This window comes from Crocuta crocuta, unplaced genomic scaffold (assembly GCF_008692635.1).
Source record: "Crocuta crocuta isolate KB4526 unplaced genomic scaffold, BGI_CrCroc_1.0 scaffold87, whole genome shotgun sequence".
Lineage (NCBI taxonomy): Eukaryota > Metazoa > Chordata > Mammalia > Carnivora > Hyaenidae > Crocuta > Crocuta crocuta.
The window spans coordinates 5007637-5035129 of record NW_027532166.1 but is presented as its reverse complement, the minus strand read 5'-3'; the positions used below and the strand labels follow the sequence as shown (position 1 = coordinate 5035129).

Below are 27493 nucleotides of genomic sequence, written 5' to 3'. Positions count from 1 at the left end.
ATTTGGAAGGTGGTCAAGGGGATACTACCCATGAGACCCCTTGATAGGCAGCCACAGCCTTCCCCTGGGAAAGCACTGACCTCATCTTCAGTCTTTCCTTGCCTTCAATAGACAGTGCCACAGTATTCACTTACGTCAAGGGTTCTTAATCTGATTAGGCCCAATGAGCTAGTTGTTTTTTAAAGAAACTGTTTACNATGGTTAATTCAAGTGACCTTGAATTCTGAAAACTTCTGAGATCCTGATGAGGATAAATGATACAATTTGGAAGGTGGTCAAGGGGATACTACCCATGAGACCCCTTGATAGGCAGCCACAGCCTTCCCCTGGGAAAGCACTGACCTCATCTTCAGTCTTTCCTTGCCTTCTGTGCCACAGTATTCACTTACATCAAGGGTTCTTAATCTTATTAGGCCCAATGAGCTAGTTGTTTTTTAAAGAAACTGTTTATATTCCATCAACATTATTTCTATTTTGTTTGCTTTTGTGGAAGACCAGCTTTAAGACCACTCTGGCTGTTCTTATCCATTCAGTGGCCTGAGCAGTGGGAGCTGCAGACCAGTCTTCAGTGGTAGGCTGAGTGCCCAGTCTTCAGTAGGGAACTGCTGAATAGGGACAGAGGACACCTGCATGCCCTCAGACCAGTCTTGACTTCAAGTTGAGTAGTAATAAACTCCGGAACTGGAGCAGTCCATTCACCCTGAAATTCCTCCTTGGTCACACAGCCTTTTTAGCAGCAGCTTGTTCTTCCTTTCCAATCTCTTCAGGATCACTGCATAAGTAGACATCAGGCATGACCTTTCATGGATGTTCATGGGAAACAGTGTCGCACATGTGCAGAACTCCCCAGTCAGCATCAACATCAGACCCACTGAGTGAGCTCCCTTGTTGCAAGGGATGGCAATGTCCACATAGCACAGAGGACAGTCTGTGTTACACAGAACAATGGTAGGCAGGTTAACATAAGACACCTCTGTGAGAGGCTGGTGGTCAGCCCTTGGATCAGTTCTGATTACCAGAAAACTCAGCTCCAAGAAGGCTGCCTGGCTTTGGTTAGTGAAGATTCTAGGAGTGAAGCAGCCAGCAATAGGAATGGCTCCAGCAACAGCAGCAGCAAACTCCAGCACAGCTTGCTGGCCGTAATCCTGGATGATATGACACTGACATGAGCCAGGTTTCTAGTGGCAACAATTGCTTGAGCTGCCAACAGAAGCTTCTCTCAGTTCTCTTCAGATTTATGATGTAGATACCATCACTTTTCCTTTTGTAGATGTACTGTTCCATTTGGAACAGCAACACAAGGTTGGTGCCACCTAAGTGGGTTCCTGCCACAAGGAATTTGAGGGTATCCTATTCCTTCATTTGCACGACATTGAGGGTTCCAGACACTGTGAAAGTTTCCCTTTAAGTTACGACAGGAACGTGAAACAATGCCATATAGACCCCTCCCTGGGTAGCGCAGAAAGCCAATGACCTAATTTTAAATGAATGTTTTGTTAAGTCTGATTTACTACTATGAGAAGAAATTCACAGATAATAAACCACCTATGCACATATTTTAAATATCCTAACTATAAAAATAAAGAAAAATACTGTTAGAAGAGGCATATTTGGTAATAAAATTTTAGTATGTATTGGAATATATTAATGCTTGGGGATGACTAACTAGAAGATAGAATGAAGTAATCCATTGCTTTGAGATCACAGTGACAGGTGTGCTGGCAACTCAAATACCCAGAATGATGTCACTGTCAGTGAGATGCTTTTCTGAAATTATAACTACTGCTGGTAAAGTTCTGAACCAAACAGAGTACAGTCTTCTCTTCCTTTAAAAAAGCTTAGAGGGCACGTATGGAAAATTCCATGTATATTAAAACTATGCAAAAGTAACTTGTGTTTCCAAGTAAAATGGGACTGAATTCCACATCAGACAATTATAAACAGGTTTTTGCACACAAATGTCCAATGTGACTTTTGAAGGTTACATGGGACACACAACATTTCTCGTTAAGGTATCTGTGCTGCACACAAGTGCATAATAGCATCCTTGGTTCCCTCTCACTAAATGCCACTTAGTGCCCCTCCCAATAATTGTGGCAATAAAAAATGCCCCCCTGAGTTTCCAATACATCCCTCAGGGGTATTTCCACTCCTGTTGAGAGACACTGAATTAAATCAACAGGAATCAACATGAGGATCCAATCAGACAAATGTGTCCTGTCCCAAGACATAATCATTCCTTGACTTAGCATCAGAAAACCTCAGCTCACGGGGAGAAGAGATAAGGATGGATGAAATCTAGTGCTAGAAGGAGAAGCAGAGTTCTAGGCAGGAAAGAAGTAAGAATTTAGGAGATGAAACCAGGGTAATAGTTCACCTCTGGTATTTGGACCAACATACAGGGAAGGGCCAACATAGAAAGAACTTTGTGGGGCCACACATGTACCCGGGTTAGTTCTGGGTAGCAGTTATCCCAGACCAGGGTGAAAGGGAAGAATCTGTGGCCAACACGGGAGCCTGGATGTAGTAACTTGGGTCCTAACACTTGGGTCTGGGTATGTGACTTATTTCCAAACCCCTTACACATAGCACCAGCCAGAAATGATTCAGCATTAGGCCTGGGCTTAAGTCTTCTCAAATAATAGCAGCTGAGAAGATGAGAAGATAGCAAAGGAAGGAAAGACCAACAGCCACAGTTTATCAATGCCACACATGTGATTGGAGAGGGGATATCTATACATCATTTGATTTTCTTCTATTAGAGTGTTTTTTTGCCTTCATTTAAACACAAACTAATCAACTCTTTCTTCAAACAAAAACACATGTTCAAGAGAATAAGATTTGGGCATTCATAAACCATTTCACCTACCCCCACATCATTTATTTGTTGGCTTCCTGTGGGTGGACATGAAACAACTGCTTGGAACTCAGATTTGGAGTCCATTTCCAAAAGTGGGGTCATGAGGCGTGACCATAAATCAAGGCAATGGTTATACTGAATACCACAATTTATAAGGATAAATACATAATTTTGCCTGGATCCTGGACTAAGGCCAGCCCTACAACCCATGCTTTGTGACTCAGTGGCCAAATAACACCCACGTAAACCCAATATTCCCTGAAGACCATGTCTTCATCCCAACAGGATGATGCTTCAGCTCCTGTGACCATTCCCAAAGTCCTATCTAAGACAATTATCTAATCTCTGCTCAGAAATCAAATTACCCAATGCTGTTACTCTACTGGCTTGAGCAGGCTTCTTTGTGCATACGGTTCCTGGAAAATATAAAAATATGCTCTTATTTCAATCACCACCTTTTCAAAGTTCTTATTGCTTCATCTGTCCTACGTTCATTAGAGTGAATGGTCATGAGAACAAGCTCAGCTTTATAGTGCTTGATAGAATGTATTAGCAAAATTGAGTCTTAAAGGACACAGAAAGAAATAAAAGCATTCTGTGCGTGAGAAAAGATTTTCCATTTTAGCTTGTAAAAAGAGGGAAGGGACTAGAGATTCTCCACTATCACAAAATAATCAAGGAGGTAGCTGGCAATATTTCTGCTTCTTCCAAAAACTTTGAATCAATCATGCTTAAGATATCATTGAACTACACACCCAAGGTCTCAACTCATTTTGCTGACCTCTCACTTGCTGACATCTTCTTCCCTCCACTCTTCCACACTCTCTCCTGATCTGATGTCTCCTATCTCGCTGTAAACACCATCCTCTAAGCCTATCTCAGTCCCTGGATTTTGAGCATATACTTGGGTAGATTTCAGGACTGTTTACATTTTGGTTGTTCCCTTCATGCCATCAACCAAGGATGTGACCCCTTGGTAGTTTAAGATCTGAGAGGCCACTGGAAGTAACTCTGCACAAGGCCCTCTATGAAAAGGAAGAGCATTTGTACCTATGAACTAATATAGTTCTCTGTGCCTTTTAAAAATATGAAGATGTCCTTAGGATTTCCTTCCTGTGTGTATCTCAATTTAAAGCCCTAGATAGAGATCCACTTCCCTGCTCAGAAACTTTTGTGTTTTTTAATGTTAATTAATTTATTTTGAGAGAGAGAAAGAGAGAGGAGGAGGAGGAAAGGGGGAGGACGAGGAGGGGAGAGAGAGGGGGAGAAAGAGAGAGAGACAGAGAGACAGAGAGAGAGAATCCCAAGCAGGCTCTGTGGTGACAGTAGGGATTGATCTTATGAACTGAACTGTGAGAGCATGACCTGAGCTGAAATTAAGAGTCAGATGCTTAACCGACTGAGCCACCCAAGTGCCTGCCTGCTCAGAAACTTTTTTGTTTGTTTGGTTTTGTTTTTTTTTTTTTACAAATAGTTTATTGTCAAATTAGTTTCCACATAACACTCAGTGCTCATCCCCACAAGTGCCCTCCTCCATGCCCATCCCTCCTCCCCCCCCACATCCATCAGTCCTCAGTTTTTGTCAGCATTCAAGAGTTTGCCTCTCTCCCTCTCCCCCATCATTTCCCCCCTCCTTCTCCCCCTTGTTCCTCCGTCAAGTTCCTCCTAATCCTCCTATACGTGCAAACATATGATATTTGTCCTTCTCTGCCTGACTTATTTCGCTCAGCATAACACCCTCAAGGTCCATCCATGTTGCTACACGTGGCCAGATTTCATTGTTTCTCATTGCCATGTAGTATTCCATGGTATAGATAAACCACATCTTTTTGATCCATTTGTCCGATGATGGACACTTAGGCTCTTTCCATGTTTTAGCTATTGTGGAGAGTGCTGCTATGAACATTGGGGTACATGTGCTCCTATGCCTCAGCATTTCTGTATCCCTTGGGTAAATTCCTAGCAGTGCTATTGCTGGGTCATAGGGGAGTTCTATTGTTAGTTTCCTGAGGAACCTCCACACTGTTTTCCAGAGGGGCTGTACCAGTTTACATTCCCACCAACAGTGTAGGAGGGTGCCCGTTTCTCCACATCCTCGCCAGCATCTAGAGTTCTCTGATTTGCTCATTTTAGCCACTCCTGCTCAGAAACTTTTAATGTTTCTCCTACTGAATACAAAATCAAGTTTAAGTTTGTAATGCAGTATTCCAGATCTTCTGAGATCTGCCACCAACACACCATTCCAAGAAATCAACCCTTCTATCCACAGTGAGAGAAGCAGTGGCTGAATGTGTAGCCTCTGGGTTCAAATTCCAGCTCAGTCACTTACAAGCTGTGTCCTCAGGTAAATTACTTAAGCCTCTCTATGCCTCAGTGTCTTCGACTGTAAAAATGTGATAATAATAGTAATGATTTGAACTGCGTGAGAATCAGGAGAATAAATAAATGTTAGCTGCTGAGAGCAGAGTCTGATACATGATAAGCATCATCTACTATTGCAATTATTATTACTCACTACCCTCAACACACTTGCATTTTTAAATTTTTGTATCTTTTCTCAGTTACCAGTTTCTGCAATGCTTTTTCAAAGCTTCTCTCCACTCCTGAATTCTACCCGTCTTTCAAAGTTCTGATAAGGCTTTTCCTTTTTTACAAGCCTCCCATAACTGTTCAGTTCACAGTGTTTTTTCCTGTGTACAGATTATCTATTCCAGTAATTTTGCAAATGGTCACTTGTTGCTTCATGGTACTTCTTGTACTGCTACCTTATGATATTAACTTTTTTAAAAAAATTAATTAATTAATTATTTTTCTTTATTTCTAGGAGAGAGAGAGAGAGACAGCGTGAGCAGGGGAGGGTCAGAGAGAGAGGGAGTCATAGACTGAAACAGGCTCCAGGCTCTGAGCTGGCAGTCAGCACAGAGCCTGATGCGGGGCTTGAACCCACGAACCGCGAGATCATGACCTAAGTGAAAGTCGGACGCTTAACTGACTAAGCCACCCAGGCGCCCCCCTTGTGACATTAACTTAAAATAAAATATCACCTAGTCTTTCCCAGTTAGCTTTTGAGTCCTTTGGACATAGGGACTCAGGAATATCTTTGTATAGAGCTCAGCACCTCAACATGCCTTTCCAATAATACCTCAATAAATATCTGTTTATTTGACTTAATCTGATCCACGCGTTGAATGCAAGTTTGCTGGATGCTTTTGGAAGTGGTGAACTGGAGGCAGTATAGAAGAGTTGGAACCTTAGTTATTCACTTGTAGGGCATTTATGGGATGTCTGTGCAAGATGCTCAACTTCCACCTTGTGCCTAACAGGGTATCAGTCCCTTTGCCCCAGGAGGAGGAACCAGGACTGTCTGATGGGTAGAGATCCACTAGGATGAGATCAGGTACTGGGTTTGGCCAGAGGCGCAGACCTGGCAGCCAGAAGGGCTTTTAGAACAGAAATTGCGGTTCTCTCTCTCCCTGCAGGATGCAGGGAGGCGAGGACAGAGTCCCCAGGGCTGGCTGCAACATAAAATGGTCTCGTAAAGAGCAGGAATTTCCACAAAGAAGTTTTGCAAATTCAGACCTTCCTTCCTTGGTTGCTCAGAGTTGCCCCTGGGTGGAAACCTTTGGCATCTAAAAGGGCCAGGGCAGGTAAGATAGGTGAAGGGCTAGTGTGGTATTGGGTCAAGACTTCTGGGTTCTGGTGCAGATTCTTTCACTTACTTCCTGGTTGGCTTGGACACTGATGTCATTGCCATTCTCCTAAGTCCCCTCATCTGTCAATGAGGGTGTTGGATCACTATGTAATAATCTCTAGGGTCCCAGTTCTTTGTATTATTGTATCACCTGAGAATTGTTCTCATAGCAGAGTCATTGTTATCTACAAAGTACAAAGGAGACCTCCTTTGTCTGAAATTCAGATTCCCCTTCTGACCAGTGAGGCTCAACTGAGTCAGTCCCTAGGGTATGGGATGGTCTCATTTATTGGGAGTGGCCCCCGCTTACAACAGTCTTGGAATCCTTTTCCTTCTCCACCGAATCTGGGAAAGTAAGGACTTGAGATGCAGTGTAACAAAGAGATGGCAGGGTAATAACGGGGCAAAGGTCTTAAACTGGGACCATCTCTGTTTGTCTAATCAATTGTCCTTGACTTTGGGTTGTCACTGAGTGTTTCCTCCTTGTACCTCTGGTGAAAGAACTGGAGTCACAATTGCTGATGAGGGTAAAGTTCTAGGGAGGTGAAGCAAGACTGCACTGAGGCTTCGTGCCAAGTGTGCATGGTGGTCAGAGAACCGTCACTGGCCTTGGGCTCCGCCTTACTGATGCATTCCCCAGGCACACTTACCCCTCCCACTGCCAGAAGGCACTCTCTCCTTCCAGTCACCCAGATGTCCTCAGCAGGTTTCCTTGGATGCTCTGGCCGCTCCAGCTTCAGTACCACCCCACCCTCTCAATTTAAGCTCATTACAGCCCCTCCCACGGACTCACCTCTACTCTCGGCTAAGACAGCTGGTATGCCTTCTTTATTTACATCAGGATCCAGGATCACTGAGGTCATATCTCTTCATGCTTCTGAACCCATCTTGTGTCTGAAAAATAATGTCAAGGAGTAGGATATTATTGCTGCCACCATGGGAAACTGCTGTATTCTAGGACTTGGGGAATACCGTGGCCGGCAGATGACTGTCTTAGACAGAGCATGTGCAAGGATACCATTTCTTGTAGGACAAGTGGTCAAAAGTGGAAATGGATATCCATCCTGTTTACTTATTTTGCCTTCTTTACTTTGCCTTACCTCTTCCTGGTAATGCAACAGTCCTGGCTAAGTGCTTGGATCTGTGACAGTTGTGGGAGGGAGAGGGAGGGAAAAGAAAACACACACCCTGAACCTCCAAGGAAATTACAGTCTGATCAGGAAAGCAAGGCATATATACATTTGCAAGAATTCATAAGGGTGTCTGAGAGTATGGGAATTTTACCTGGAGTCTATGTTGAGCTTAAGCATCTAAAAATCCCAAATTTATCTTTCTGGAGAGATGGTCCAGAGTTTTTGGATTTCAAAGGCACACTGGACTACTCACAAGGATGAGAAGCTGAGCTCAAGTTAGAAGACCTGGGTGGAGTTCTGGCTTTCCACTTGCTATCTGTGTGATAGCACATTGTCTAACTGCTCTGATCCTGTTTCTTAATCTCTAAAATGGGGAGAATAATTTGTGCCCTACCTCTCTCATAGCATAATTGTGAGGATCAAATAAGACAAATGTATGAAAGTATTTCTTAAACCATCAAGCAGCATACAGGTAAAAGGTGTCATAGCCAAAACCAAAGGACAGCCTCCCCAGGGCCATGCCCCAGAACCACAGGGGAGCCAGGCAGCCAGTGCCCAGCATAGCTCTCTGCCTCTGTGAGCCCTGGGGCCTTGTTTGCTAAAGGCAGGGCCTCTTGCTCCCTCAGCTGCATGGAAAATACTATCTGGCTAAACCTAGATTTTTTTTTTAACCTCTTCACTCTCTTCTATTGCAGTCCCCATTTCCATTCCTTACCACCCAGCCAACCTCTATGAAAATGGTTTCCAAGGGGAATCTGGGTTTCAAGTTACATCACTACCAAATAATTCATTCCCTTCTGGAAGAGACCCAGAGATAAGTTGGGAACAACCTGTGTGGAAAATGAGAGGCCTGGGGACACCTGGGTGGCTCAGTCAGTTAAGCGTCCGACTTCGGCTCAGGTCATGATCTCACGGTTCATGAGTTTGAGCCCCGTGTTGGGCTCTGTGCTGACAGCTAGCTCAGAGCCTGGAGCCTGTTTCAGATTCTGTATCNAAAAAAAAAAAATAAAAAAAAAAAAAAAAGAAAATGAGAGGCCTGGTAGCCAATCCAAATATCGCAGGCCAATCTAAATACTGTGGACAGAATTTCTGTGAGCAAAGGCTTTCTAAAAAAAACATTTGCCAAAATGGCTCACATCTCTGTAAGCAAAGATCTAGGTACAAGTTCATGAAACAAATGACACAGAGGTGGCTTAATGAAGGGTATCTGGCATATAGGTGAGAGGTGGGCCAGTGGGGACTGTGGGTCTTTCATCTATCCATTTCTCTCTAGCAGCTGCTGAAGGCCTCTAATGCCATATGAGTTTTTTTCTTTCCCACTCTAGAAGAAAATCTGGGGAGCTAGCTCATCCACGACATGCCTCTGTCTCTACCTTGGATGTTATCTGCAGCATTGTAGAACACAAAGGCTCTTGTTCTCTCAATAAATACCTCTGGAGGAGAGTCACAGCCATGGTGACAGCCATCCTCTGTGACCCATTCTAGTGTTTAACAGTTGTCACATCTTGAAATGTGGGTCTCACAATGACCTTAAGATTCCATCTTAGCAGTTTTTGTTTATTTCCGGTTTCCTCTGGCTTCTAGTGATTAGAGGTGGGGAATAGCCACTTCTCAAGTTTTCCACTTAAAAGTATGCCTTTAAATACTTGATCAAAGTGGGCCCCCTTAACCTACATTTATCTAGACCTAATAATCTAAAAAACATTTTATGTGCTCACTAACTGGATTATAAACTTCTCCAACTGTTCTGTAATCTCTGCTACCTGACCCCCAGTTCTCCCTCCAAGTACTCCCCTGCAGTGCTCCCCTCCCCTTATTAGGCACCCACTTCTCTTCCCTTCCTAAGAATCTTTCATCTTTAGTTCACCAACATTTGAACAGCTGTACAAGCACAAAATGTTTAATTTGGGAACGGTGTCTGTGGGAAGGAATGCTTTGTTAATTTCCAAAGTAATGCAAAGCTTAATTTAGAAAGTCATATAGCAATTGTTTTGGTTCTGGAAGTCACAGAGATTATAGATTGCACTGCAGAGGCAACCTGCCTGATGATGTTAGCACTTTGCAGTTCTGGGTTTTTCTGCAGCAGTTCATTTTTATTCCCCATCAGAGACACAGTGGGTCACTCCAATAGAAGCATTTGCTCCCTGAGGACAGGGCCTAGGTCTTGTTCAGACTCTCTGTATGGCCTCAGCCTACCAAGGGCAAGCAAGTGGTAAATGTTTTTAAGTTGCATTGCCTGTCTGTCCCCCAACTCTCTACTTTGGTCTTAAACTTGGTTCCAAACAGGTTCTGGAACTAGGAAGTGATGATGGTTACCAAGTATTGAGCAGGGCAGAGACAACTGTGATTTGATCATAGCACCACTACCATCCTTGAATCCAGGAGGCTTAAAGAAAGTTAATGTACCAGGACTGAAGAGTGTCATGTCCTGCCAGATCTAATATTAGAATCCACCTCTCAGGGACACATATTATTGGATCTGAAAAATAATAAGAACCTGGATAGAACAGAATAGATTTGGAGGTTAGGGACCATAACGAGTAGAAATGAGGAGGGTACATCACTGCCATAGTCACATTACTTAGGGCTGGACCTGAAACAGCTCCTGCGGAGCAGCACTGCCCAGGAGCCATCTGTATGCTGTGCCTGCTCAGGGTCCTCTTTTGGCCTCTCTGGAATCCAGGCAAAGCTGCCTTCCATCAAATGCTTGGGGTACTTGACTGTCATGGGATGTTCTGGAACCTTAAGACATACACTCAGTTGCATTTCTTGATTCTCCAGAGCTCCAAAGCCCAGAAAAAAGATTTCAATCTCTGTTACCCCATGAAGTCAGATATACAGATTGTGTGATAAACTAAAGGTCCCCCAAGGTCAATCTGGAAAGAAAAGCAATGAGGAAGATCCCTGAGAGAAAGTCACCATGAATGAAGATACTGCCGCAGAGTGGGCCAGATCCAGTCCAGCACCTGAATATTAGATAATAAGAGGTTCCATGTAGAGTGCAAAGCTTAGTCCCTCTCTTTCTCCCCTGGAGCCCCTCAACCCCTGATTCCACAGGAATTTCAGTGTGTTCTGGAAATGAGGGAGCTGGGTCTTACTTAAGAAACAAAATACTGTGTCACTAGAGGTTCAACTATTCAGGTGTAGGCATCTTTTCTAAAAGACCTGGATAATCTTGTCCTGCTGGTCAGGGAGGTCAGTGGTTGGGGGAGGTGGGCAGCAGCGTGGCAGTAACCAATTGGCAGGGGAGAGACTATAGGGTAGCAAGGGCAGCCAGCCTGGAGGACAGAGACAAGAGAACAGACATGAAAGACGTGACTGCACAGCTAAGTGGTGTTAGGATTAGCCTATTTTGCTGCACAGGGTACATTTTATTCAAAGCATTAGTTTTTGTAAGATCGAAATCTTTCAGAGCTCAGCCCTTGGGTGGGTTCATCTCCATTTAGTTTTCATTTATGTTACTAGGGGACCTAGGATGATACAGAGAAATAACAGGAAAGAAGCACAAAAAGAAACACAGATTCAGAGAAAACCAGAATTACAGAGATACAAAGGGATATTAGAGAGTTTGAGAAAAGGGATTAGAGGTCGAACAGAACACAGAGGAAATAATTTGGGGGAAGCGAGAGGCAGGGAGACAAAGACCTATTAAATCAGTGTTCTGCGAGATGTTAGCTGAGTCCCCTAGAATGATGATCAGGCCTTCCTGAACTGCGCCTGTCTGGATTAAGAACCCAAGAGAAACCACAAAGGTTCATTGTTTTGTTTGTGCGGAGTTTTGGCTCCAGGCAACCACTGCGATGGTGTTCTGACACACTGCCTGAGCTCCCCCTGCTGGCCACTCTGCAGAATTTCACCATTTGGGTCCAAGCAGAATCGGATTACGTAAGTCTTCTTGAGCTTTGCACACCCATTGTTTTTCCTTTCCTTTTTTGCAATTAAAAAAATTTTTATAGCCCTAGTTCCTGGTTTCTCCGAAGCCTGCTCTTTGATTCTGGGTCTTAAATGCCCTGGCTTGATTGCCATGGCCCTAAATGCCCAGTGAGGGCAGTCCTCAGAGACCCACCCTAATAATGAGGGTACAGGCAGGAGGCTGGCTGAGCAAACATATTTAATGAACACATGCCACATACAAAGTGCTGCGGAAAGGCCTGAAGGGAGCTCATTTGGCCTTTAGTCTTCTTGTCTGAAAAATGACTGCTAGAATTAAACTGGTCTTTTGGGGTTGGGGTGAGGGTCCTCCAACTGTACCAGCCTTCCAGAATAAGTCCTGAAAAGAGCCTATTGGGGCAGCAGTGATGGCGCCCTCCTTCTTCTTTTCCTTCTCTCTCTCCCCTTCATCTTCTCAGCACGAGGAAGAGGAATTGCAGTGGCAAAACCCCTGGGGCTGGAAGGAGAAAAACACAAGTCTCCCCAAATGCCAAGCCGATGTGACTGCTAAGAATAGCTTTTATCTCTGGGAGGAAAGGCAGAAGACCTGGTTCTCTCTTCCCTCCAACTGAAGGTTGATTTTAAAGGGGCAGCAGCCAGCCGTGGGAACACAGTAAGCCCTGTCTTTCCTAAAATGATTTGAGTTCCAAGTCACAAAGGCTAGAGAGGGGCGATGTGGGAGGAGAGAACATGAATCCAGAGGACCAGGGAAGGAGGTAAAAGAGGAGGCAAGAGGAAGATGGAAAGGAAGAGACAGAACAGGACACAGGAATATCCGTTACACACTGAGCCCGGGCTTCTGCAGTCCCAAGGAGACTGACAGGGACTGTAGGACTTCTGGGGGTGGCCTTCGGATGAGCAGTGGGGGCTCTAGGCAATGCAGTCCCCACTATGGCTGTACTTTGGGGCAGGGGGACAGATTTCCAGACCTCTGGCTAGGATGTATGCTCACCATAATGAATCCCTGTGAGTCCCCTCCCTCCCAGCTACTCAGATGTTAGAAACCCAAAATGTCTCTCTAAAAATTAAGTTTTCTTTCATAAAAATGCCACCTTTCTCTCAGGACAGAAAGTTAAAATGTTTCCAAAACATGAGGTCAGAGGCATAGGGTTATTCTCAAGAACTCTAGATAAACACATCAGAAAGGATTCCCTCTCCTTTGCTACCTAAAAACTAAACAGATTTTTACAGCTAACTGCATGGCAGAAAGAAGTAATGGTCCTCAGGGAAGCAGTCTCTTCTTTAGTCCCCTGCTCTGTCCTTGTGAAACACCTTCTCTAATCTAGCTTCCTTCCTTGCCTCCTGTCACTGCTTCAGCCTTTTGCTTACACTGTCTCCTGGTCTGTCCAGGCTCTGGCTTCCTTCCCCACTCATCTTTCACGTGCCTCCTGGATCTGCCTCTCTGGCCAGAGTGCCCACTTGGTTGCAGTGTCTGCTTGGGATCCCCAAATATCTGATGCCCTGCAGCTTTCCGACAGGGCAAGTGGGATATCCCACAAAACTTGAGGAGAATCAGTCCCTGAGTCTTTCTTTACTCAAGGCAGTCTACAAACCACCTCTGAAACACTACTAGACAGTTGATAGCCCACACCCTGTATTGTGTTCTATCCAGAATAGCCTTTGCCCACTTCTACCATGAAAGTGACTCATGAGTCAAGAAGTACAGAAGGGCCTTGGCAGGCACTGCATAAATACAAATAATGGTTATTTATCACAAAAGAAAGTGGCTCATAGGTAACTGAAACTTACTTTTGAATAAAAGGGAAAAATCCACAAACATCAAAAAGTAAAAAATAAAAGAGGAATACCCTGCAGAAGATGTCATTTCTCCGTACTGTAAATTGTAGCAAATTCCTAAATGCTCCAGGAGAAGAAATGATTTTGGAAGAAATCTGCTCAGCTGCTCAGGTCAGGGCCGGCTATCACCAGCAGAGGGCAGACTTCAGTTATAAACAGAAATCTGCAGAGCAGATGGTGGGGAAAGGGCAATTTAGGATTCCAAGGTTATACATTGCTTATTCCAGGCTACGCATAACCCTGAGATCATAGTCCAAGATTATGGATAGGATACAAGAAAATATATTTCAAGGAATCAGTTCTAAGCAGAAAATGGCATGATGATAAATGTTCCTTTGTTTATAAGATTAAAGCCTGGTCAGAAGAGGCTGATTCTGTATACCTTCTCTGGGTGCTACAAGCGGCTGTTTGTTTAATGTGAATCACTGCAGTGACTGGTCCCCATCCTGGGCCTGCCACAGTCACTCAAAGCTGCAGATTATGTTTGGGCTTTGTAACTGATTTGGAAAGGCAGGTACTGTGCCCAGGACTTGGTGAAGAAGTTCTTTCTGTTGATCATTCCCTTTTGTTTAGTGAATATAGAGAAACTGTATTCCCTGGGAAACAGATAGGAATAAAGACCATTAGAGATGTTTCCTTAAGATTTTTGCCAGCCTATCAGTTCCACTTCTAGATAGATACCCATGAGAAGTGAAAACATATGTCCACACAAAAACCTGTACATGAATGTTCATAACAGCATTATTCATCTTAACCAAAAAATGGCAACAGTCCAAGTGTCCACTGGCTGACAAATGAATAAACAAAACACAGTCTATTTGTACAATATCATTTAGTCAAAAAGGAATGAAGTACTAATACACGTTACAACCTGGATTAACCTTGAAAGCTTCTTGCTGATTGAGAGAAGTCAGTCACAGAGGACCACATATTGTATGATTCCATTTATACGAAATGTCCAGAAGAGGCAAAGTCACAGAAATAGAAAATAGATTAGCAGTTATCAGGGGGAAGGGGAGATGGGAAGTGACTGTTAATGACTATGGGATTTCTTTTGGGGGTGATGAAAATGTTCTGAAATTAGATAGTGGCGATGTACAGCTCTGAAAATACACTAAAAAGCACTGGACTGTACACTATAAAACTGTCATTAAAAAAGAATATTTTGACCAGGGAAGATGTTCTAGAGGGAAACTTAGAGCAGGAAATAAGGAGAATATAAAGGGAATGATTGACTTCTGAGAGACCCAGTCCAACCACGAAGCAAATATATATATACATATATGTAGTAGTTTAGTGCAGGCTGGAAATAGAGGTAACCAAACCCAGTATAGAAAGCAAGGAGAATTATCCACAAAGCTGAACTGACCCTCTATCTTCTTCAACTGACTGACTTGTAAAGGGTGGACACCTCTCTGATTGTGCAGGCATGGGAGCATGGGTGCTATTTCACTCAAGGCCAGAGGGCTGCATTTGTGTTGATGTCGCCGTGCACCCCTGTGTGGAGGGAAATAAGGGAGAATCACACTCCTCAGGCTATAATAACAGGACAGACTTTCTAAGATCTCAGGAGCTGATGAGGAAGGAAGGTGATAATAATTAAGTCACCAGCTCAGCTCACTGAGGGCCTCGAGGTCACACCTGAGTTCCAGGTATGTAATCAGTAAATGCCCATAAGAGTCTAGAAGCTCATACTCTGTTCTTTATGTAGCTCCCACAGCACCTTGCAGAGGCTAAGCCCATGAGAGCCCTTGGTCGATACTTGGGGAAAGTGGAGGGAGGAAGAAATAGATGAGCACACAACTGAAAAGGCCTAGTGAAGTACCCTCGATGACTGGAGCCATGCCAGGTATAGCCTTGGTCCACACACCAGACAGGAAGTGGCCCTAACTTCGAAGGACAAGAAGATATGACTTTGATCACTCACTCTATCAGAACCACCCACTCACAGATCACTGGGCCTGCCTTGCTAAGTCCTGAAGCATTAATCAGAGCAAGATTCCAGGCACAACTGAGCATGCCCTTGACATGTCTTTAATTTCTTGACAAGTCTTGATGCTTTGACAAGTCTTTAATTTCCTACCTTCATCCAGTTCCGGGACAGAAACTGTAATATGTTACCATCCTTGTGTACTAGCGAGTCAAACTTTGCTTCATTTCTAAGATGTACTATGAGGAAACTCTATGAAAGTGTGCCTTTTAAAATTTGTGTTCACTGATTAGGAAAAAAAAAAGGCACCTTTTTGTTCTGTAATTGCTTAAGGTGACCTGGGAGAGCAATGATACTGGGGTATGATAAAATATTTTCCAGTCCTGTGTTTCTCTTCAAGTGTGGTCCTCTGGGTGAATGTTACGCATTTTAGGGAACCTGGGACTATGGCTAACTATGTCTTAAAAAAAAAAACCTGCTTAATTATAGATTCAGCCAAGAGATGGGAACTCAGTAACAAAGGATGTAGCTAGAGCTTCAAACAGGCATAGAGAAACCAGAGCTTATAACACTTCCAATTACATAGTAAAGAAGGAGTTAAGAACAACTGGCTAAATAACAATTGTTTTTAATCAACTGTATAAGTTCAGTGGTAGTAGGAATTAGATTTGGGAGTTGAGGAGATCTGAATTTAGAGCTTGGCCTTTTCCTTCAGTTATTCCTTTAGTGATGTACACTGATCACTTTTGTACCAGGCACTGTGTTTAGCATTGACGACAGAAGCTCGAACGAGAAGGTCTGTATCCTGAGAGGGCTTACAGTCCCAACAGCTACACAAAATACCTGTTATCTTAAAGGAGTTGCTAAACTTGTCTGCATCTAGATCTGTAAAATGGGGAGAAATCATATAATTTGAAAGTTACAGTAAGTATTAAACTGAATAACAAAATGCGTGGGATATCACATTTTTTAAAATGTTGCTTTTCGCCCCTTATGAACACTTGGTGTCAGTTTATCATTTGCTACCACATGCTACTATCTTTAATTGAACATTCCTAGTTTAAAGTGAGACCACATGGCTTAAGACCTCGAATAGAATTCCCAAAGAAAGTCCATTAGGAAACATTTAGAGGACTTCAGGGCAATAGATGTCACATAAATGTCTAGGATATATGCTGATCAAAATCCAGTCCTCTGATGCGTGAAAGGAGAGCCCTTTGCTTTTCTCTGCATCTGCTTCTCTCCTCCCTCTTTCCTTTCAACCCATAGTGTCTCCATATTGCTGCTTCTCTCTCCTCTACAGTAATTGTATTCCCAGACCCTCTGACTCAGACAGAGGCCTCTGTTGTGCATGAAACCAGCACAGTGTTGGCTGACCCAGCCCTGGGCAGTTCTGTGTCAGGATTCTGTTGAGTATTGACTTTTAATAACTCTAATGATTTCATCATTTTGTAGATTTCTGAAAGAAGATTGAGGTTTAGAGAGGTTGTGACTTGCTCGAGGTCTCACAATAGCCAGTAGAGTCAGGAATCTGAAATGGCTTGTGCTCTGCATTATGAGAGCTTTGGTTTATCTCCACCTGCCATGCATTTTAGATTCCTTTCTTACTATGCCAGTGTATTAAAAATAATTTTTTAAAGCTACTAAGCTGTTGTAGTTTTAGGTTGTTGTTTTCTAGAAGGCACAAACTGGTTAGACTTACCCTGGTTTAAGAGGCCATTAATTTACCAAATCTACTTGAATTTTGTGACTACTATGCTAAAAGTCCTAAAAATAAATGTAATAAGAAGCTGCACTTGGGTCCAGCGGTCAAGAAGATAGAACTGGATTCTTTCCAAAGCCAGTATTTACACTCGGATGCCTCTTTCCCATTTACTTTAACAAGCTATTTCATGAGGTAACTTTATCTTTAAAGATACTTTTCATTTTTTTTTAAGAGGAGATAGTTTTTAGGAGAGAGCAAGAATTTAAACTCAAGAGGTTTGGACTCTAGTCCCAGTTCTGCTGGGTGACCTTACTGTAATCGCTTCCCCGCTTTGAGCCAAAACTCATTTGTACAACGTATGGGGTGGACTAGTCTAGAGGTTTTCACACCATGGTCAGTGGGGCATAATGATTTGCAGGTTATATTCTGGGCCACATTGGCAGATCTAAAGTGGAGGCTGGGGAGTGGGAGAGGCTGGGGAGTGGGAGAGGCTGGGGCTCCAGAACCACACTGTCCCCTCCTCTCCCCTCCCCTACTCCCAGCAGCATTCCTTTTGTTTGCCTTCCAGGGGGAGAGTCTGCATAAGATTTTACTTGAAAGAAAGGTTCTGCCCTTTCTTTAACATTTAAAAACCATCAGCACAGCTCAATGATCAGAAAGAATCTTTCATGTTCTAACATTCTCTAGTTTCTAAGTTCAAAGATTGGCTCCTGATTTTTCTTTTTAGAGGTTTCTTTGCTGTTATGGACATACTCACCAATCACCCCTTAATTACAAACACTGTCTCTGCTGACCCTAGCTGACTGCTAACTATGTATTATGTGGGCTATAAAGATCCTGGAAATCAGTTTGTCTGGTAATCCTGCCCTAATAGCCTTGCAACCGGCAGGGAGGAACATTAGCAGCAGTGCTCATTTGCTGACCAGGGATTTTATTTATGATTATTATTTTAACTTGCAGGCATTTGTGACAACCACTTTGGAAAAGCAGTTCCAGAATCATCCCTAGCCCTGGCTGGCACAGCAGTGCCTTCATTTGTATGCTACCACTTTGTCTCTCGAAGGGCATTCTACAACGCCATTCCTCACCGCTCCCCACCGCGCGCAACAGCTATGCAGATGGGGTTTCAATCCTCTCCTGCACATTTCGTTTTTCCGGCTATATGTCTTGACGTTTGCTCACTAAGTCACCTCTAAATGCCAGCGATCTTTGGCTGCCGTAGGTGCTGAGCCAGACTGTGCCAGCCCAGTCCTTCCTGGAGTACCCCAGCCCTTTCTGGTATGGATTTATTTCATACATGATGGGGACGCTTGGCTCAGAATGGAGCAAGAGCAATTTTCCTTTACAAAGAATTGATTCAGATTTTCATCTAAAATCCACTAGTGCTAAAAGGAGAGAAAGCTGAACTTGCTTTATCATAGAAAATCAGCATTTTCTACTCACTGCAGGTCAGTAAGGTTCAAGAACTCTGCCAGATGAGTAAAATCAGGACGTAGGATGGGGAAGGTGAACTGTGATGCAGAACCTCTTATGTAGATCACTGAGTGTTCTTTACCTCATTTAATCCTTATAATCACCCCCCCCCACCAGGTAGGTATTCTGATCCCCATTTGTTGTTATAGGAAGAAACTGAGGCTTGGAGAGGTAGAATAACTTGTCTAGCACACGGTTAGGAAGTGACAGATGCAGGTATTGAACTTTCTATCTGGCACCAAATGCCATGTTCTTTCCACTGCACCATGCTGCCTTCTTGATGAGCCTGCTGACTCATTTGGGAAGTTATGTAAGCTTGTAAATCACACTGAGATTCCCAGATAATGTGACTGCATAAAGAACAAAGTATTACCACAATAGTTTTGGTGCACTAGTGGAGAGCTAGGCACTCCACTGTCTTGAAAGGGTTATATATAACTGTTCACAGGTAAAGGTCTGCACCACTGGAATCCAAACCAGAGGCAATCATTTGTTACTTCCCCTCACAACCTGTTCTGTAAATAAACAAGGTTTTAACTATAAACATATGAATAAAGCTATCTATTCACTGAACTCACAAGTAGTTACTCAAAGTCCAACCCAGACTTTGGCCACCTGCCACAGGTATGCCAAATGTGCTCAGGATCATATGGTTCAGTACCACTCAAGGCAGTCACCTCCATCAGGGGAAATAAGTAAGACTGGTCTATAGCATTATCCACATACTCTTTTTACTGAATAGAGAAGTACCTGAATCAGATTTGCACTTGAGAAAGTTATCCCTGCTTCTGTGTAGGAGAGAGTGAGGAGGGAGGCAGTGTAGTGCTTTCAGTGCCCTGACATTGTGCCCTTAATATTCACCGTTATAGACCGAAGGCCCATGACCTTACATGTTCTGGCTGGCAGGAGGCTTAGCCCATGCACAGTGCAGGCCAGAAGTGCTGGGGACTTCTTGTCCCTGAGAGCAGCCATAAGGCAATGATGGGCAGAGATCTGATGGATAAATAAGAGCCCAGCTCGCTTGCCTGTTGGTAGGGATAATGCTGAGGGTTATTCTGTACTGTCTCCCAGACTTGTCCAGTGGGATGGAGCTCCAGTGTCCTTCAGTGCTTAACTGAATATAACCTGCAACACATCCCGTACTGGCTTTTCTCACTTCCCTGTCTCATTACCCAGGTCAGCTTCCAGGTCTCCTGGGATCACCAATAAATTATTTATACTCAAATCCTTGTCTCGGGCTCTGTTTCTGGGAGGAACACAAATGAAAATCTTTCAATAACCTCAGTGTAGAGATAGATAGCAGGGGCCCACACAGACAAAAGGAGTGGAAGTGGGAATGGAGAGGAGGGGATGGATAGGAGCAATTTTCACCCTGAGTTTTAGGTCTTCAAAACTGGTTAAATGGAGTCCCAAAGCAGGGGTGAGGGCAGGGGGAAACTCTACAAGGACTCTTTCTGCAGCTTGAGCTCCTGGGTGGTTGCAGATGCCTTGAACTGAACTAGGGAATATATTTGGGGGTAAGAAAGTAAATCCAATTATGGATATGTAGGAGAAAGTGGCATCTGGCTCTGTGATGTCATTTGCAAGAGTGAAAGTACCCTCTTTGCTAAAAGCATCTTCCCAAACTGCTTACCATAGTGCTTGAAATTCTATATTACTCATTTCTTTGGCTTGCTTTTTCCATAATCCTATTTTTAAAATGCTCCTGAGATTATTGACAATTTTGTTACGTGTGATAATAGCATTGTGGTTATGTAGGAAAAAAACCTTCCTTAACTGTTAGAACTACATCCTAAAGTATTTATGGGTAAAATGAAAGAGTCAGGGTTTCTTTAAAACAATCCAATTAAAAGAAAAGTATACATGTAGGGGTATAGATAAAATGACATTGGCAAAATATTTCCAATTGTAAAAGCTCAGGATGAGCATAAGGGGTTTATTGTATCATTTCCTCTACTTTTGTGTAAATTGAAAATTTCCATAAGAGAAATAAAAGCTACCTCAATATTTTAAAAGTGGGATGATATCATTTCCAGAGTAACGAAGACGATTATAGCAATGAAAGAATTTAGAGATATTTACAGTTTCTTGTTGAGAAGGTAACATAATTAGATAGAAAATCTAAGCAAGTGATGGTAAGTTGCATCTTAGCTGTCCTCAGTCAGCCACAGAAACATGAAGCAAACCTCATCACTGGGCTCTACCCTCTTTGCTTGGTCAAGGTACTTGTGACACAGTGAGACATCTGCTCAGCTGAAGATCACAATAATGATAATAGAACACAGACTGCTAGCAATATGTCCCTCTCTAGGCCTCAGCAGCTTAAATTCATATGGCAACATTTTTAGCCATCTCCTTGGCATTTTTAAAAAGTCACATGAGTTAGATTCTAACTCTCTCAGGAGCCCTGATTGTCTTTCAGGGGCCAGACTGTTGCTGCATTTTAGAAAGCCAGAGTCAACCCAAGCAAAGATGTCAATAGTATCTTTTACCTGGAGAGAGACCTTCTCTCCAACTTTGTTAAACCAGAAGCTCTACTATTCCCACCCACAATATGTACAGAGTTTATTCATGGGGAAGGAGTAGCTGCTAGCTGACTCTGAAATTGAAATATTGGATATCAGTAGCTTTCTCAAAGAGGCTTTGACCAAAATCGAATAAAAGAAATACAGAATGTTTTGTTGCAATTCTACCAGCACTTGCAGCCTGCAGTGCAGAGAGTCCTGAGCCAGACCCTTCAGACTTTGTAGAGTAAGAAACAGAACTTGTTCTTAAAGGAGAGGGAGAAAAACCAATCCTGGCATAGCTTGTAATACCAAGAAGAATAAAAGAAGTAGTGTGCATTTTTAGAGAAGACCTCAACTTAAGGGTCTTATGGAAAGGTTTCTAGAAGGCAGGGCATTTGAATTGGACCTTACTGGATATAAGATTTTGGTCAGCCACAGACAGCAGGGAGGGCATGGATGGCATTGATGGAGGGAAGACTATCAGCAAGCAGAGGAAAAGATGAACAAAAAGTCAACACTTTTTGTTCCAAATTTTTATAAATGCGAGTGGCCCAAAGAACTAAGTACCCAGGAGTCATGGCTTGGCGGATGGCTGTGCTTGTTTTGCTGAGTACAGATTTGGAAGTAGGGGGAGGAGGAAGTAGTTTGGCTGGAGGGATTCCCAGGGTACACTTGGGGGGCTGCAGTACACAGGGGGCACAAAAGAAGAAGGATAAGATAACTCAAGCTGCTGTAGAGACAAGGCTGGGGGGGGGAGCAGAGATGTTAAAGGGCTTTGTTAGGGCATTTTACTTTGTAATGTACTCCCTCCTCTGCAACCACACAAAATCTTCAGTAAAAAGCTACATTACTGACAATGCTTTTGGACTTGAATTTTTAATTCCCAGCAGGAGGGGAGTGAAGAGGGGAGGAGTGGGTGAGTATGCAGTATTGCTGGAAGTACACAGGGGATGAAAACAGAGGCAGCAAGGGGGTGCAGGTATATTTGCTTAATATATTCACTTTGAAATGAAGAAAGGAACTGGTCCTGTAGCCTGTAACCACTGCTGAGATGGGCCAGGCNGCAGGGATTAACTAAATAATAAAAAATGTAAAATTAGGATTGTAATTAGTGTAAAGGAGAGGTCTACAATGATACAAAAGCTTGTAGAGGGATTTGACCTTGTTGTTAACCAAGGGGCGATAGAATTGAGTGAGTAGGATGAATAGGAGTAGGTATGGTGTGTAATATTTAAGGCGGAGTGAAGAGCAAGTGCAAAGGTTCTGTGGAAGGAAGGAACTGAGGAGAGGCAGGGTGGCTGGAGCACAGACAATGATGGGGAACATAGAGCCAAGCCCAGCTGAAGAGGCAGGAAACAGACTTTAGTGGGTCTTGGAGTCATGTAAGAGTTTAAGTAGGGGTGCTAGGATAATGTGTATTTTAAAAGGCCACTCTAGCTGCTGTTTGGAAAAGAGACAGGAGTATGGTAAGGGTGGACGTAGGTAAGAAAACCAACAAAGAGGCTATTGCTCTCCCCAAGCAAAAGATGATGATAGGGCAGCACTTTATACCATAGAAAAAAGCATGACATAGCCTCCACTAAGCGGATCAACCCTCTTTTATGTTAAATTGACAACCTGTAAGAAAATGTCACCGTACACTCTGTAGGAAACTTATTGTTCCTTTCAAGTACAGATACATCCTTATGTAAGTGACTTTAGTAATAAGAACAGATATATGCTAAGACTAGGATGAAAAGACTGTCTCTGAAGGAGAGAAATGCAAAATGTAATATTCATGAGCTTTTGGATATGTCTACATGACAGATGTGTTTCTAAGTGTTCTGTATATTTTAAGCAGAAATCTTTTTTTCCTGGTTGGTTTGTATACAGCACACTAAATGGATGGAATGAGCGAACGATTATGTATGAGTTGCTTTGTCTTTTGGTAAAAACACTTCACAGATGCATGTGCATTAAAATGTTCCCATATCACCTTCAATTCACCCTGTGTATTCTAATCTTGCTCAAGGAGAAATGGACAAACCACAATAGCACTGGGAAATTGTATGCACTTCTATATTGGAAATAGAGCAAGCAGACACAGGTGAATAAAGGAAGATATAAGAGACCTAAACCACCAAATTAAAAAACTTGATCTAACCTTGCACTCAATGACTAAAAAGTATACATTCTTTGTAAGCTTACATGGGACTGTGATAAAAATGACTATGTATGACTAGAAGGCTTTGTTCACTTTGTAATAACTCATTGAACAGCATATGTATGACTTGTGTATTTTTCTTTCTATATGTATGTTAAATTTCAAAAAAATGGTTTGTTAAAAAGAAAAACAATCAAACAAAAACTGACCATATATGAAGCCAAAAGAAAGTCTCAGTAAATTTCAAAGGACTATAATATACAATGATGCAATTAAATTAGAAATTAATAATAAAAAAATAGACAAAACAAAAAAAAACCTTTGTAAGCTGAAAAATGTATTTCTAAATAACTTATGAGTTAAGGAAAAAGCATAATAGAAATTATGAAATACTCTGAAATATATAACAATGAAAATACTAATAAAGACTTATGGATATATACCTAAAATTAAATTTATAGAATTATATGCATAAAAAATTTAAAAATGTAAAAATAAAAATGAATGAGGTAAGTATTTTGCTGAAGAAACAAGAAATAGGACATTACAGTAATCTCGAAAAAAAATAAAAGAAATAAGTATAAGTGGAAAAATTGATTAGAGACGATAAAATAAAAAATGGGTTGTCTGGGGGTGCTTGGGTGGCTCAGTTGGTTAAGCGACTGACTTAGGCTTGGGTCATGATCTCACACTTCATGAGTTTGAGCCCAGCATGGGGCTCTGGCTGACACCTCAGAGCCTGGAGACTGCTTCAGATTCTATGCCTCCCTCTCTCTCCCTGCCTCTTGGCCTCCTACATGCACACTCTCTCTCTCTCTCTGTCTCTCTCTCTCTCAAAAATAAATAAACATTTAAAGACATTTTTTAAATGGTTCCTCTGAAAAAATAAGGTAGACAAACCTCTAGCAGGATGGATGAAGAAAAGGAAAGAAGCAATAAATAAACAACATTGGTGCAGCCATTGTGGAAAACTGTATGGAGGTTCCTCAAAAAGTAAGAATAGAACTACCCTAAGATCTAGGAATCGCACTACTGGGTATTTACCCCCCAAATTCAACACAAATTCAAAGGGATACAGGCACCCCTATGTTTATAGCAGCATTATCTACAATAGGCAAACTATGGATGCAGCCTAAGTGTACTTCCATAGATGAACAGATAAATAAGATGTGAGAAATATATATATATAGTGGTGAGTGAAATAAGTCAGTCAGAGAAAGAAAAATACCATACGATCTCATTCATATGTGTAATTTAAGAAACAAAAGGAGCAAAGAAAAAAGAGAAAGAGAGAAAGGCAAACCAAGAAAACACTCTTAACTATAGAGTACAAACTGATAGCTACCAGAGGGGAGGGATAGGGGAAATAGGGGATGGGGATTAATGAGTCATGAAAACAAACAACATTAATGACAAAATGAGGATCATAATTATAAAAAAAGTGGAGACTGAAAAATCAGAAGACGAGATTATAAATTCTATAACACTCTTAAAACAAGGTATTTAAGGGGCACCTGGGTGGCTCAGTCAGTGAACCATCTGACTCTTGATTTCAGCTCAGGTCATGATCTCACGGTTCATGGGATCGAGCCCCCTGTTGGGGTCTGCACTAACAGCATGGGGCCTGCTTGGGATTCTCTCTCTCCTCATCTCTCTGCCCCACCCTAGCTCACACATGCCCTCTCTCTCGCTCTCTCTCCCAAAATAAATAAACATTAGAAACAAGAACAAACATACTTAAGAGAGTTTAAATTACCAAAATTCATTCCAAAGGAGAGAGAAAACCTGAAAAAAACTAACAACCATGAAAGAAATTGAATCAATAGCCAAAAGTGTCTCCTGAAAATAAAAAGACCCAGACAGCTGACAGTTTTAAAAAGATAATTTACAGAGTCTTCAAGGAAAATAGTTCCTGCCTTAAACAAACCACTTTGGAGAATTAAAAAAAAAAAGGAAGACTATTAATTTATCCAATTCTTTTCATTGAAATAAATTATCAAAACTGGACAAGAAGAAAATAGGAAAAAGAAAATTATAGAGTCAATTCATCAATGAACATAAATGGTAAAGTTCTAAATAAAATGCTAGTAAATTTAATTCAGTTTAATTATTTAACCAATTTATTAGAAAAACGTATCATGGCCATGAAATAGTTAATTTCAGAATGCAAAATATTCCACATCAGAACAACCTACTAGCTAACAGACACATGAAAAGATGCTCAACATCACTCATCATCAGCAAAATACAAATCAAACCCACGATGAGACTACCTCACACCTATCAGAATGGCTAAAGTTAACACAGGAAACAACAGATGCTGACAATGATGCGGAGAAAGGGGAAACCCTCTTACACTGCTGGTGGGAATGCAAACTGGTGCAGCAAACAGTATGGAGGTGCCTCAAAAAGTTAGAAATGGAACTACCCTACGATCTAGCAACTGCACTACTAGGTATTTATCCAAAGAATACAAAAATAATGATTTGAAGGGGTACATGCAACCTGATGTTTATAGCAGCACTATCAACAATAGCCAAATTGTGGAAAGAGCCTAAATGTCCATCAACTGATGACTGGATACATTACTCAGCAATCAAAAAGAATGAAATCGTGCCATCTGCAATAACGTGGATGGAGCTAGTATGCTAAGCAAAATATGTCAGTCAGAGAAAGACAGATACCATATGACTTCACTCATATGTGGAATTTAAAAAACAAAACAGATGAGGGGTGCCTGGGTAGCTCAGGTGGTTAAGCAGCTGACTCTTGATTTCGGCTCAGGTCATGACCTTACGGTTTGTGAGAGTGAGTCCCTCATCTGACTCTGTGCTGACAGTGCAGAGCTTGCTTGGGATTCTCTCTCTCCCTCTCTCTTTCTCCCTGCACCACTCACTCATGGTCTCTCTCAAAATAAATAAAGTTAAAAAAAAAAGAAATGAAGCAGATGAACATAGGGAGAGAGGGGAAAAGAGAGGAAAGCAAACCATAAAGACTCTTAACTATAGAGAACAAACAGGGTTGATGGAGGGGAGGTGAAGTGATGAGTATTAAGGAGGGCACTTGTGATAAGTACTGGGTGTTATATATCAGTGATGAATCACTAAATTCTACACATGAAACCAATTTTGCCACATATGTTAACCAACTCGAATTTAAATAAAAACTTCAAATTTAAAAAAATCTAGTAAGTTTCTCCATGTTTTTTAAAAAATTAACAAACCATATGACTATAAAAAACAAAAATGTAGAAATAGTATTTTATCAATTATCACTCATTCATGATTAAAAAAACAATGTTTGGCAAAGACTATAAGACAATTTTCTCAACCTGATAAAGGGTTTCTACCAAATGCTATAGCAAACATTTAATGGTGAACAGATTTCCTATTAAAGCTGGGAATAAGATAGGAGACTCTCAATATCTGCTACCATAAAACACTGTACTGTAGGTCCTAGCTAATGCAGTGAGAGAAAGAGGGAGGGGGGAACCAAATATGAGACTTTTCTCACGGTATGGCCAGCTACATAAAACAATCCAAAGGAAGGAATAGAAAAACGATTAGAAGTAATAAACAAGGATACTGGTTCCAAGATCAGTATACAAAAATCAGTAATATTACAATACACCAGCAACAGCCGTTTAGAAAATGTAATAGGAAAAGAAATAATTAACAATAGCAATGAAATCTATAATGTAGCAGAATTAATCTAATAGAAGAGACAAGAATTACTTATGGAGACAGTTACAAAACATGATTACAGGACATAAAGGATCCGACTAATAGATTACAGATGAGAAGATGCTACATGGTAAGAATGTCTGTTCTCCTCAAATTAAGGTACACTTTTAAGTGCAGTTCCAATCAAAATCCCAATGGATTTTTTTTTTCATAGAATTTAACATCTTAATACTAAATTCATCTGAAAAAGAATAGGAACAAAAATAGATAAGACAATTTTGAACTATAATAAAATGGAGAGATTTGCCTCTTGAAATACCAAGACTTATTATAAAGTTATAGTAGAAACAAGTAGAAAGTGATGTATGTTTGTAATGCACAGGCTGTGTAGTCTTAAAGTGCCTGCTAGGTATACCACTTCTGAAGCAAGTATTTCTATGTGAGTCTTCTCTAAGCAAGATAAACTTCTGTGACTTAAGTGTATCTGTTGAGTAAAACCAGTAGAATCTTATTCATGACTGATTTCAACAGTGCCCAAATCAACAGAGCTGCAGATAAGTTGTATACCTTGAAAGCCAACCTCCCATGTGGATGAGGCAATCTAGATTGAATAGTTTCAAACTGATTTAATAATATCTTCT

At 41.8% G+C, this 27493-nt stretch overlaps 1 long non-coding RNA gene and 1 pseudogene across 2 annotated transcripts in view; both read right to left on the bottom strand.

Moving 5' to 3' along the window:
* The window catches only part of LOC144241949 (uncharacterized), a 54953-nt gene that overhangs the window by 24317 nt on the left and 3143 nt on the right, over positions 1 to 27493 (bottom strand). The window contains exons 3-4 of one of the 2 annotated variants that reach the window (XR_013338252.1): positions 7345 to 7445; positions 2962 to 3276 (exon numbers count right to left, since the gene is read on the bottom strand). This is a non-coding gene — a long non-coding RNA (uncharacterized LOC144241949). Of the gene's footprint in view, positions 1 to 2961; positions 3277 to 7344; positions 7446 to 27493 lie in introns of those variants that run through there. The other variant, XR_013338253.1, reaches the window with a different exon arrangement.
* Positions 397 to 2877, bottom strand: LOC144241998 (small ribosomal subunit protein uS2 pseudogene; annotated as a pseudogene).